Source organism: Scyliorhinus torazame, chromosome 7 (assembly GCF_047496885.1).
Source record: "Scyliorhinus torazame isolate Kashiwa2021f chromosome 7, sScyTor2.1, whole genome shotgun sequence".
Lineage (NCBI taxonomy): Eukaryota > Metazoa > Chordata > Chondrichthyes > Carcharhiniformes > Scyliorhinidae > Scyliorhinus > Scyliorhinus torazame.
This window is the reverse complement of record NC_092713.1, coordinates 206,719,545-206,732,009: the sequence shown is the minus strand read 5'-3', so window position 1 is coordinate 206,732,009 and position 12,465 is coordinate 206,719,545. Positions and strand designations below refer to the sequence as shown.

At 46.7% G+C, this 12,465-nt stretch overlaps 1 protein-coding gene across 1 annotated transcript in view; it reads left to right on the top strand.

Moving 5' to 3' along the window:
- rmnd5b (required for meiotic nuclear division 5 homolog B) overlaps positions 1–12,465 on the top strand; it is a 128,486-nt gene that overhangs the window by 23,653 nt on the left and 92,368 nt on the right. The window lies entirely within an intron of this gene.

Sequence of the window (12,465 nt, the reverse complement as noted above, 5' to 3'; positions counted from 1 at the left end):
GCCTTTAAAAGCTAGGTTTTGTGGACCGTATCAGATTTAAAGGAAATTAAGTGAGGTGAATTATGTGGTTAAAAACACCAGATAGAAGGAAGACTCACCGAGTGTGTCATGTGAATATGCTTAAAAGGTACTTTGAAAGGGAAGGAGAGAAAAAGGAGGTTTTAATGATTCTAACTCAAAATGACGAACCAAATCCAGATGACTGTGAATTTGACATACCTCAAATTAAATTGGGAAATGAGGATGGTCTTAAAAATTGGGATGAATTGTTAAGTTACCTTTCAGAGGAAAAACAAACTGACCTGAAAGAGTTATTGATATCACATGGGCAAGTTTGTAGAGATAAATTGGGAAGTACTAAAATGGCTATACATGATGTAGATGTGGGAAATGCTGTTCCTATCAAACAACATCCATATAGACTTAATCCTTTAAAATTGGCACAGGTTAACAGAGAGATTGAGAGTATGCTTAAAAATGGCATAATTGAAGCGGGTTGCAGCCAATGGAGCTCACCCATAGTGATGGTACCTAAACCAGATGGTACCCAACGGATGTGTGTTGACTATAGAAAGGTGAATGCAGTTACAAGAACGGACTCTTATCCTGTCCCACCATTGAAGGATTGCATGGAGAAAGTGGGATATCTGCTTTTATTTCCAACTTCCAGACATTGAAAGAACATTAAAAATTTTGTATGGAGTTCTTCGGTCGACTTCAGGAGGCGGGTTTGCTGATGAACCTAGCCGAAAGTGAATTTGGAGAAACCCGAATCACTTTCCTTGCGGAGTTTCCATTATCGTGAAGACAAAGGGAAATAATGCGATTTCTTAGCATGAATGGCTTTGATCGAACAGTTGTGCAAAGGTTTTATGGCGTGATTACTCCACTGATGGAATTGCTGAAGAAACGTAAAAAAATTCAATGGACAGTGGACTTTCAACAGGCATTTGACTGCCTGAAAGCTGTGGTAACCAATGTTCCCGTATTGGAGAATTGCAAGGGGATCTGTGGTCAGATTGAACTAAATTATCTGATTCTGAAGAGAAATGCCGAGGAGTAGAGGAATGGATGGATCGTGCAGAGACTTTGTTCAAAGAGACTGTCAATCGAGAAGGATTTCGGTTCGAGGAAGAAGAACAAAGAAAATGGACTATATTATTAAACCTGTTTGCATGTGTTGTTTTTTAAAAAAAACGAAAAGGTATATTTACTGTGTACATTTCTTAGTGGATGGTGCAAAAGTGAAAAATGAAACCATCTTGAAGTTGATGGTTTATTTTTTTTTCTTGGGGGGAGGTGTCATGTGAGAGTACTTTTAAAACATGGATGTTTAAGCAATGTACCTTTAAGAAAACAGTTATGTCAGAGAGTGGGTGGGGCTGAGGTCAGTTCAGCCATTTTGCAGGTTTTTAGTTTCAGTTTAAAAACAGCTTGTGTGTATGTCTGTTTTGTAGTGAGCTGGATCTCTCCCATGAAAGACTATCTCTGGATCATTTGGGTGATTTAAACTTATAATAGTGAACCCTTTAACCTGATGTGATTTTGTTTAAAGGTGTTAAGTCTCTTGGAAGTTGAGGGAACATTTTAAGGAATTATTTACTGTTGCAATATTTTCTGAGTTATCTTTGAAGTAAGGGGTTTTAAGAGATCCAATGTTTATTTAAGATGTTAAGTTGAGTTAATGGAATAAACAGTGTTTTGTGTTTAAAAACCCACATGTCCATAATTGTAATCCCACACCTAGGGAAAAAGCCGCGTGCTCGGAAAAGCAACAAATCCATTAAAGGGAGAGGTTGGTTGAACTCCATGATACATTTTGGGGTTCTGAAAACGCCTCGCCCATAATAGGATCCACAAATGGAACCTCACCAGTCTGACGGACGAAGAAAAAAAGGACCTGCAAAGATGGAGCACACTCCCACTCTCCTTTGCGGGGAGAGTCCCGACGATCAAAATGAACGTGCTGCCCAGGTACCTCTTCCTATTCAGATCCATCCCGATCCACATCCCCAAGGCCTTTTTCAAAGCATTAGACAAACTAATCATGGCATTCATATGGGGGGGGTGAAGAATGCCAGGATCACAAAGAAGGCCTTACAAAAAACAAAATCAAGGGAGGGCTAGCCCTCCCAAACCTACAATTGTACCACTGGGCGGCGACGGCCAAGCGAATAAGGGAATGGATCAAGGAGCCAGAAGCCGAGTGGGTACGCGCAGAAGAGGCCTCCTGTAAGGGGACCTCCCTCCGGGCCCTCACCACGGCGGCACTCCCATCCCCACCCAAAAAACACTCCAGCTGCCCGGTGGTGATAGCCACCCTCCAGTCCTGGAACCAGCTCCGGCAGCAATTTGGCCTGACTAAAATGTCGGACTAAGCTCCCATCTGTAACAACCATAGGTTCACACCACCACTGACTGACGTCACCTTCAAAAGGTGGAGACAGGACGAGAGGACACTGACAGTCAGGGACCTATACACGGACAGCAGGTTCGCAACACTGAACGAACTGACAGAGAAATTCCAGTTGGCCAGGGGGAACAAGCTAAGGTACCTGCAGCTCAGAAACTTCCTACGAAAGGAGACAAGGACTTACCCACAACTGGCACGACAGACATTACTGGAAGAGTTACTGGACGCAAGTATATTAGAGAGAGGAAACTGTAGCGACATGTACGACTGACTGGTAGAAGCACTGGACGCAACAAGAAGGAAATGGGAGGAGGACCTGGGGATCGAGATAGGGTGGGGACTCTGGAGCCAAGCACTGCATAGGGTCAATGCCACCTCCACCTCTACAAGGCTCAGCCTGACGCAGCTAAAAGTGGTACATAGAGCCCACTTAACAAGAACCCGTATGAGTAGGTTCCTCCCGGAGGTGGAGGATAGATGTGAACGGTGCCAAGGAGGCCCAGCCAACCATGCCCACATGTTCTGGTCTTGCCCCAGACTTGTGGAGTTCTGGACAGCCTTCGTCGAGGCAATGTCCAAAGTGGTGGAGGTGAGGGTGGAGCCATGCCCGAAAGTGGCGGTCTTCGGGGTTTCAGAACAGCCAGATCTATTTCTGGGAAGGAGGGCAGACGCTCTTGCCTTTGCCTCCCTGATCGCCCGCCGTAGAATCCTGTTCGGCTGGCGGTCAGCAGCACCACCCAAAGCTGCAGACTGGCTGTCCGACCTCTCGGAATCTCTTCAAATTGAGAAAATCAAATTCACCATCCGAAGGTCAGACGACGGCTTCCACAGAACGTGGGAGCCATTCACCCAATTGGGGAGATGGGGGATGTAATAACATAGCATTAACAACATAAGTGTATGGGGCAGCACGGTGGCGCAGTGGTTAGCACTGCTGCCTCACGGCGTCGAGGTACCAGGTTCAATCCCGGCTCTGGGTCACTGTCCGTGTGGAGTTTGCACATTCACTCCGTGTTTGCGTAGGTTTCGCCCCCACAACCCAAAGATGTGCAGGGTAGGTGGATTGGCCATGCTAAGTTGCCCCTTAATTGGAACAAATGAATTTGGTACTCTAATTTAATAAAACAAAAACAATGTAAGTATATTTTAGTAAGGCACGGGGAGTCCAAAGACAGTAAAATTAAACAATATTTATTTTACAAAAGTTACATACATGAGCACTGGTAGAACCGGGTACCCTCTGCTTACGGTCGGTTCCACACTGGCCGACGTTTTATACAAGTACGGGTAAACTCCCCCGCCCCTAGCATGGGAGCTCGTACTCCTCAAGGAGCACGAGCAATGAAGCATTTCGGCTCCAGCAGCCGAACAGATGAGCTGGACTGGTCAGCGAGTATCTCGCCGGTGATTACGTCTGGACCGACCCACCCACTCGGCACACAGCAGGCTGAGTCGCCATCAGCCGAGCCCGGAGATGGCATGCAGCATGGCATCTGCCCATCAACCCATGCCCCAGAGCAACATGATGGTGCAGTGGTTAGCACTGTTGCCTACTGCGCTGAGGACCCGGGTTCGAGCCCGACCCCGGGTCACAGTCTGTATGGATTTTGTACGTTCTCCTCGTGTCTGGGTGGGTCTCAACCCCCCAATCCAAAGATGTGCAGGTTAAGTGCATTGACCACACTAAATTGCCCCTTAATTGTAAAAAAAAAAATTGGGTACTTGAATTTTTTTTTTAAATCAGCCCATGGCCCGACTTGCCATGGCGTTTCTTCCAAGCCACAGAGGGATCACGTGGAAGGCATCGCCCGACAACATTCAGCTCCGTATTATGCATCTCCTGGATGCCCCATGCAGCACTATCGTGGAAACGGAAAATCTGCAGTGCCGCCAAAACACAAGGGAGGTCACCTTTTAAAATTTTTTATGATAGCCACACAAAGCTGTTTTCAAAGAAAAGCCAGCTGGGTTCCATGCGTATTGCACTAGGGTTAGCATGGCCATTTGGAATGAGCCAGACATTTCATTAATGACATTAATTCATAAAGACATAAATGGTGTCTTTAATATCCTAGTTAAGCATTTGATAGCGTTCTCCAAACACACTTCGCAGACGAGCAAAATGCTGCCTGCAAAAGACCTTGATGAAGGGTGTCACATCAGATCCACATTTGCCTTTTCCTGCAGCGAATAACCCCTTAGCATCTTAATTTGCAAGGCTTCCATCACAGTTTTCAAATGTCACTGTTGTTCATCCCGCTGACCAATCGGTCGTGGAACGTGTCTGTCAATACAATGCTGTACTCATAAAATTTGGCAATGTTCCGAAGCCTAGGAGCAAACTCGGCAATGGATTCCCCAGCGAACCCCTCCACCGTATTGAACCTGTATTGCTGAACGATGTTAGATGTTGGGTTGAAACATTGCGCCACCAATGTGCTGGACAGATCAAACAGTCCCGTATCTGGCACCGCCAGAAATCTGAGGCCCCCGACAACTCCAAAATATGTGCTGCACAGACTGACAGCAGAACCTTAGCCTGGTGCTCATTTTCCACGACATTACTGGCTCTGAAAAAGCACCACATTCCTGATGTCCATACCGGGGTCAAAAGCATCCTACCGCCCAAACAGGAAAAATGTGAACCAACCAATTCCGTACCGTAGACCAAGAAGAAATTTGGAGAGGTGGCTCAGCTGGAAAGGTTGCAAATCGACAGCTCCAGTTTTATCCTCATTGCCAGTTTAGTAAGGCAAGGGAGTCCAAAGTGGGTAAAAGCAAACAACATTTATTTTACAACAGTTATATACATGAGCACCAGTAGAACCTCATCGGGTACTCTCCCCTGTCGGTCGGTTCCACACCGGCCAACCTTTTATACAAGTGCAGGTAAACTAACCTGCCCCTAACAGGGGAGCTTGTACTCCTCAAGGAGCACGGGGAAAACAATCATCCCCACACCGCATGTCCCATGCTGGTTATTACATGTATGATAGTAATAGCGATGTAAGACATAAGGTAAACTATAATCACTTAAAATACAATTGTTAAAGACTTATTTGATTTATTATTGTCACATGTGTGAGTATACAGTGAAAAGTATTGTTTCTTGCATGCTATACTAGACAACACATACCGTACATAGGAAGGAAGGAGAGACTACAGAATGTAATGTTACAGTCATAGCTAAGGTGGAGAGGAAAGATCAACTTAATGCAAGGTAGGTCCATTCAAAAGTCTGATGGCAGCAGGGAAGAAGCTGTTCTTGAGTCGGTTGGTACGTGACCTCAAACTTTTGTATCTTTTTCCTGATGGAATAAGGTAGAAGAGAGTATGTCCAGGGTGCGTGGGGTCCTTAATTATGCTCTCTGCCTTTCTGAGGCAGCGGGAATTGTAGACAGAGTCAATGGATGGGAGGCTGGTTTGCGTGATGGACTGGGCTACATTCACGACCTATTGTAGTTTTCTGCAGTCTTGAGCAGAGCAGAATCTATACCAAGCTGTGATACAACCAGAAAGAATGCTTTCTATGGTGCATCTGTAAACGTTGGTGAGAGTCGTAGCTGACATGCCACATTTCCTTCGTCTTCTGAGAAAGTAGAGTTGTTGGTGGGCTTTCTTAACTGTAGTGTCGGCATGGGGGGACCAGGACTGGTTGTTGGTGATCTGGACACCTAAAAACTTGAAGCTCTCGACCTTTTCTACTTCATTCCCATTGATGTAGACAGGGGCATGTTCTCCACTACGCCTCCTGAAATCAATGATGATCTCCTTCGTTTTGTTGTAATTGAGGGAGAGATTATTGTCATCGCACCAGTTCACCAGCTTCTCTATCTCATTCCTGTACTCTGTCTCATCATTGTTTGACATCCGACCCACCGCTGCATCAGCAAATCTGAAAATCAAGTTGATGGGGAATTTAGCCACACAGTCATACGTTTGTAAGGAGTATAGTAGGGGGCTGAGGACACAGCTTTGTTGAGCACCGGTGTTGAGGATGATTGTGGAGGAGGTGTTGTTGCCTATCCTTACTGATTGTGGCCTGTGGGCTAGGAAGTTCAGGATCCAGTCGCAGAGGGAGGAGCCGAGGCCCAGACCACGAAGTTTTGAGATGAGGTTTGTAGGAATAATGGCGTAGAAGGCTGAGCTGTAGTCAATAAATAGGAGTCTGACATAGGTGTCTTTGTTATCTAGGTGTTCCAGGGAGAGGGTGTCTGCTGTGGGCCTGTTGAGCGGTAGGCGAACTGTAGTGGATCAAGGCAATCTGGAAGACTGGAGTTGACTTAGGGGAAGTGTTGCTAACTTTTGGTTGGTTCTTAATTTGGCTCTGTTTAATTACGTTTGCTCAAGAGTCGCCAGGTATCTTTCGACACCGCCACAAGGTTCAGAACTGAATACTGATCAATGACTCGATACACCAGTTAGTAAGTTCAAAAGCAATGCTCATTTATTTACACACAGTCAAATCTACTCATGCAAAAACTCTACAAACTAAACTACCATTATTACTAATGCCTATACTTAGCTTCGGGCGCCCACTCAGTCAGAGTAACAATGGCCGTTGCTCGGTTCTGAGGCTGCTGGGTTGAGCTGTTTACAGGGTAGCAACTAGGAGCGTCTATCTCGGAGTGTGCGTTGACTTGGGACTTACTTGGTCTGATGCAGCTGCTAGGCAGTGCTCTCTCTTCGGTGAGAGCCAAAGCCAAAGGAGAAAGAGTCTCCCTTGGGTGATACCCCTTATACTGAAAAGGGCTTCGCGCTCTTTTGGGCGGGCCTTGAACTTGGCCTCAACTAATTGGGTCTTTCTCAATCAGTTGTATCCATTTTCCTCCAATAGAGGGGTGGTTCCCTGATCGCTGGGCGTGTCCTGGTGACTGTCAGTCTGCTTTGTCTTAGCTTCTTCTGGCGCCGGGGAGTCTGTCCTAACATTGTGGATCTAAATGTTTCCCTTTTGTCCCCGGAGATGGCTCATTAATATGTAGATCGTTTGGTAGTTTCTGCCCTGCCTGAGCGTTTAAGGTTCTAATCAACAGACAGAGCTTGCACCTGCTGGTTTCTTAGCATTGTCCAATTTTCCCTGCATTCTTTGCGGGTGTCCATTTTGTAATCGGGATGCAGCCATCCCAGATGACTACACTCCCTCCTTGTGATCCTCATCGCGAAGCGTGAAGGATCACATTACTATGTCGTCTTCATCCTCTGACCACCGGGGCACACATACTTAGGCTCTACACTGTCCTATCCTATGCAACACAATTTTACCTAAACCATTTTAAATACATTCATTATCAGAAAATTCTACGGGGCGCTATGACATTAATACACGCATTACAGAAAAATAAAAAACTGGAACCTCTAACTATTCTCAATAAGCTATCCTCATTCAAACAATCCAAAAATACAAACAATCCAAAAATAATCTATACATCTTAAACTGTACAAAATAGCAGCACACAAATTTCTCTGGCCTGGCAGTCAGACACAGAGGTTTACATCTCGTTATTCCATAGAATCCATTAAACAAAATGGATGCTCTTTAATCCATCCCAATGAGTTTGGGGGTCTGGTGAAATCCAAAAATGGGGGACCTAAATCTGTATACCGGGGTGCAAGAGCGATATGCTCTGTTTCTCTGTTTCCTGACTCTAAACGTTTGCACGACACTGCAAAGTATCGCCAGCACTAAGAGTGCTTCGACTACATATGAGAGTGAGTACCATGTGATAAACTCATCACACCAGGTTGGGGTATTGCTAGCTGTCGCTGGGCTAGTTATCTCGGGGGTCCGTGTACTACAGGGGTGAGAATCATTTGCGGTTTGTGTGGTAGGGGGTCAGGGGGGTAGCATCCACGTGCAACTGAAGGGATCCCGCTAAGATCTATGTGAACACGAAGGCTGTCTTCACCTTTGTTGGATTTCTTCTTTGTCTTCCTCTGGAGTTCCTGAGGTTTCCGGAGTTCTGTGAACACAAGCATAATTTCTCTTGTTATCTTGCTTAAGATCTCGTATGTCTGTCTGTCTGTCCTTTATTGCCAATTTCCCTTTATAATTGGTCACCATCTGTGACTCCCTCATTTTTTTTTAAACCAAATATTTGGACTAGACATTTAAGAAAAATACTGCCATACTGCGAGCCAAAATGGGGTGCGTATGGGCCACGGCGGGTAAGAAATGGGTGGAATCCCCGGGTAGGATGGTGATCAATGCCGAATTTGCTCTATCCGAGCGTAGCTGACCAGAGGCAGGGGTCCTCAGGCAGGGCGGGGACCAATGCCATTTATCCACTGCCTGAGCAACCGGCAAGAACGGGTAAGAATGTGGTCGTCGTAGGGGCTGCCTCTAGAATTAGGAGAGCAACTATGAGTCATGAGGGCATGAACTATGAGGGCAACTTAATGCCCTGTCCCACAGCACATGTGCAAACGCACAAGTGGACCCACTCCGGGCCCTCCCTGAGGACCTCTGCCACCCGGGGGTCACTCGATTCTTCCATTTTATCAAGACCCGCAACCTGCCCTACTCCCTCGAGGAGGTCAGGACTGCCACCAGGAACTGCCAAATCTGCGCGGAGTGCATGCTGCACTTCTACAGGTCAGAGAAAGCGTACCTGATAAAGGCTTCCCGTCCCTTTGAACGCCTCAGTATGGACTTCAAAGGGCCCCTCCCCTCCACCGACTGCAACACGTACTTCCTGAACATGATTGACGCGTACTCCCGGTTCCCATTCGCCATCCCCTGCCCCGACATGACTGCAGCCACCGTCATAAATGCCCTCCATAGTATCTTTACCCTGTTCGGTTTCCCCGCCTACATACACAGCGATAGAGGGTCCTCCTTCATGAGCGACGAACTGCGTCAATTCCTGCTCAGCAAGGGCATCGCCTCGAGCAGGACGACCAGTTATAACCCCTGGGGAAACGGACAGGTAGAGAGGGAGAACGGAACGGTCTGGAAGACTGTCCTACTCGCCCTACGGTCCAGGAATCTCCCAGTCTTCCGCTGGCAGGAGGTCCTTCCCGATGCACTCCACTCCATCCGATCACTGCTGTGTACCACGACAAACGAAACACCTCATGAACGTCTCCTTGTCTTCCCTAGGAAGCCCTCCTCCGGGACCTCGCTCCCAACCTGCCTGGCAGCCCCTTGACCCATTCTGCTCCGCAAACACGTGCGGGCGCACAAGTCGGACCCATTGGTAGAGAGCGTCCACCTCCTTCACGCTAACCCTCAGTACGCCTACGTGGCGTACCCCGACGGCCGACAGGATACGGTCTCCCTACGGGACCTGGCGCCCGCTGGATCCCCTCCCCCCCCCCCCCCCCCCACCAACCCCACCCTCCCTCTCACCGGCGCACCCCACGGCTGCCCCCTTCCCAGGTGGATCGGTTCTTCCACTGGTCCCACCCAGGGGTGATGAAGCTACCAAAGAAGCCGAAGTCACCCTCCCAGAGTCACGGATGCCCAAGCCGGCGCCTGCATCACCGCCGAAACTGCGACGATCACAGAGGCCGACCAGGGCCCCTGATCGACTAATTGCTTCATCCTGATATGTACATGTAAAATGAATACTGTAAATAGTTGTGACATGTAATAAGGCAAAACACTGTACCACCGACGGGTACCACCATAACCTCTACCACTGTATGACGCGAGACCACCACCCCCGCCTGACTCTTTTTTTTTAACGGGGTGAATGTGTTAGTCGGTATTAGGGGTATTACGGTACCTAGGTTGAGGCTGTAAGATCATTGGTGTGGGAGGTACCTGAGACAGCAATATCATTGGTGAAGCCTGCCTGCTGGTTCCGCCCAGTAAGGTGGAGTATAAGAGTCTGTGTCTCCCTAGCAGCTGCATTCTGTACCTGCGCTGCTGGGGGAAACATCTAGTCCAATAAAGCCTTCAATTGTCATCCAATCTCGCATCTGGAGTCATTGATCGAGCATCACTCTGCTTTATACTTTTTTGGTCCAAAATGGATAACCTCACACTTGCTTCCATTAAATTCCATCTGCCATAACTTTGCCCATTCACCTAGTCTGTCAATATCTCCTTGCAATTTTATGCTATCAACTAGGCTATCTACAATGCCACCTAACTTTGTATCATCTGTAAATTTGGATATATGACTTTCCATGCCATCATCCAAGTCAATAATGAATAGCATGAACTGTATTCAGTTCCCCTGAGGCCTCCCCCCCGCCCCATTAGCTAGTTTAAAATCCTTGTGACCAGCCTGTTTATCCTTTCACTAGAACACTGGTCCCAGATCAGTTCAGGTTAAGACCAATGGTACAGATTCCTCCTGTTTCGATATTGATACCAGTGCCCCATGAAATTGAACCCCTCTTTCCCACACCATTCCTTTAACCAAGTGTTTACTTCCCTAATTTTCTCATCCCGATGCCAATTTGCATGTGGTTTGGGTAATAATCCAGAGATAATAACCCTTGAGGACCTGTCCTTTAACGTTGTTCCTAGTTCTTGATAGTCCCCAAACAGGTCCTCTTTCCTAGTCCTGCCTATGCTTTTTGTCCCAAGATGGACCATGACAACTGGATTCCCCCTCTCCCACTTCACTATCCTTTCAAGCTGGTTCGAGATGTCCCTCTCCCTGGCACCGGGTAGGCAACATACCATGTGGGACTCTTGGTCCTGCTTACGATTCTCCGGCCGTTGGGATTCACTGTTCACGCCGCCAGCTCACCGCCACCCAGGGGCTTCCCAACAACGTGGAGTGGCTTCAATGGGAAATCCCATTGACAAGCAGCAGGAGTAGAGAATCCTGCCACCAGTGATCGGCACGTTGCCGAGAAACACATGGCTGGAGGACCGGAAAATCCAGCCCGGTAGTTTTGGTGTGGTCTCACCAAAGCCTCATACAACTGTGGCAAGACTTCTTTATTCCTGTACTCTAATCACCAGGCAATAATTTAAAATATATATAAATTTTGAGTACCCAATTAGTTATTTCCAATTAAGGGATAATTTAATGAGGCCAATCCACCTACATTGCACATCTTTGGGTTGTGGGAGTGAGACCCATGCAGGCACGGGGAGAATGTACAAACTCCACATGAACAGTGACCCAGAGCCAGGATCGAACCCAGGTTCTCAGCGTCGTGAGGCAGCAGTGCGAACTACTGCGCCACCATGCCATCCCATCCCCTTGCAATAAAAGCCAACATGGCATTTGCTTTCCTAATTGCTTGCTGTACCTGTGTACGAACATTTTGTTTTCCTTGTACTTGTACAAGTATATCCAAGTCTCTATACATCAACATTTAGAAATTTCATGCCTCTGAAAGAATATTCTGCTTTTCTATTTTACGACCAAAGTGAATAACCTCAGACTTCTCCACGTTATACTACATCTGCTATCTTATTGTCCTCACTTAACGTCTACCTCTTTGCAGCCTCTTTGTGTCCTCCTCACAGCTTAAATTCTCACCTAGCTTGGAATCACCAGCTAACTTAAATACGTTACTCACTGTCTCTTCAAATCATTAATATTGATTGTCACTCACAGAGGCTCCAGCATTGATCTTCGTGGCATGCTACTAGTCATAACCTGCCAATTTGAAAATGACTCATTAATCCCTACTTTCTATTTCCTGTCCACTAACTAATCCTCTACCCATGCTCATGTATCACCCCCAACTCCATGAGCCCTTATCTTGTGTATTAAATTTTTGTGTGGCACCTTATTGAATGCCTTTTGGAAATCTAATCGAATCCCTTTTATCTGCCCTACTAGTTACATCCTCAAACTCCATAATTTTGTCAAACAGGATTTCCCATTTGTAAAACCAAGTTGATTTGTTTTAATCATACTTTGCTTTTCTAAGTGTGTTGTTAAGACTTTCTTAATAGTAGATTACAGCATTTTCCCAATGATTGATGTTAGTTGATTGTAGTTCCCTGTGCTTTCTCTCCATCCTTTCTTTTTTTTAAAATATGTTTATTAAGAATTTTTAAACAAAATTTTCAACCATACAAACAAACCACCCCCCCCCCCCCCCCCCGTGCCAAAAAGAAAAGAAAGCTCGCATAG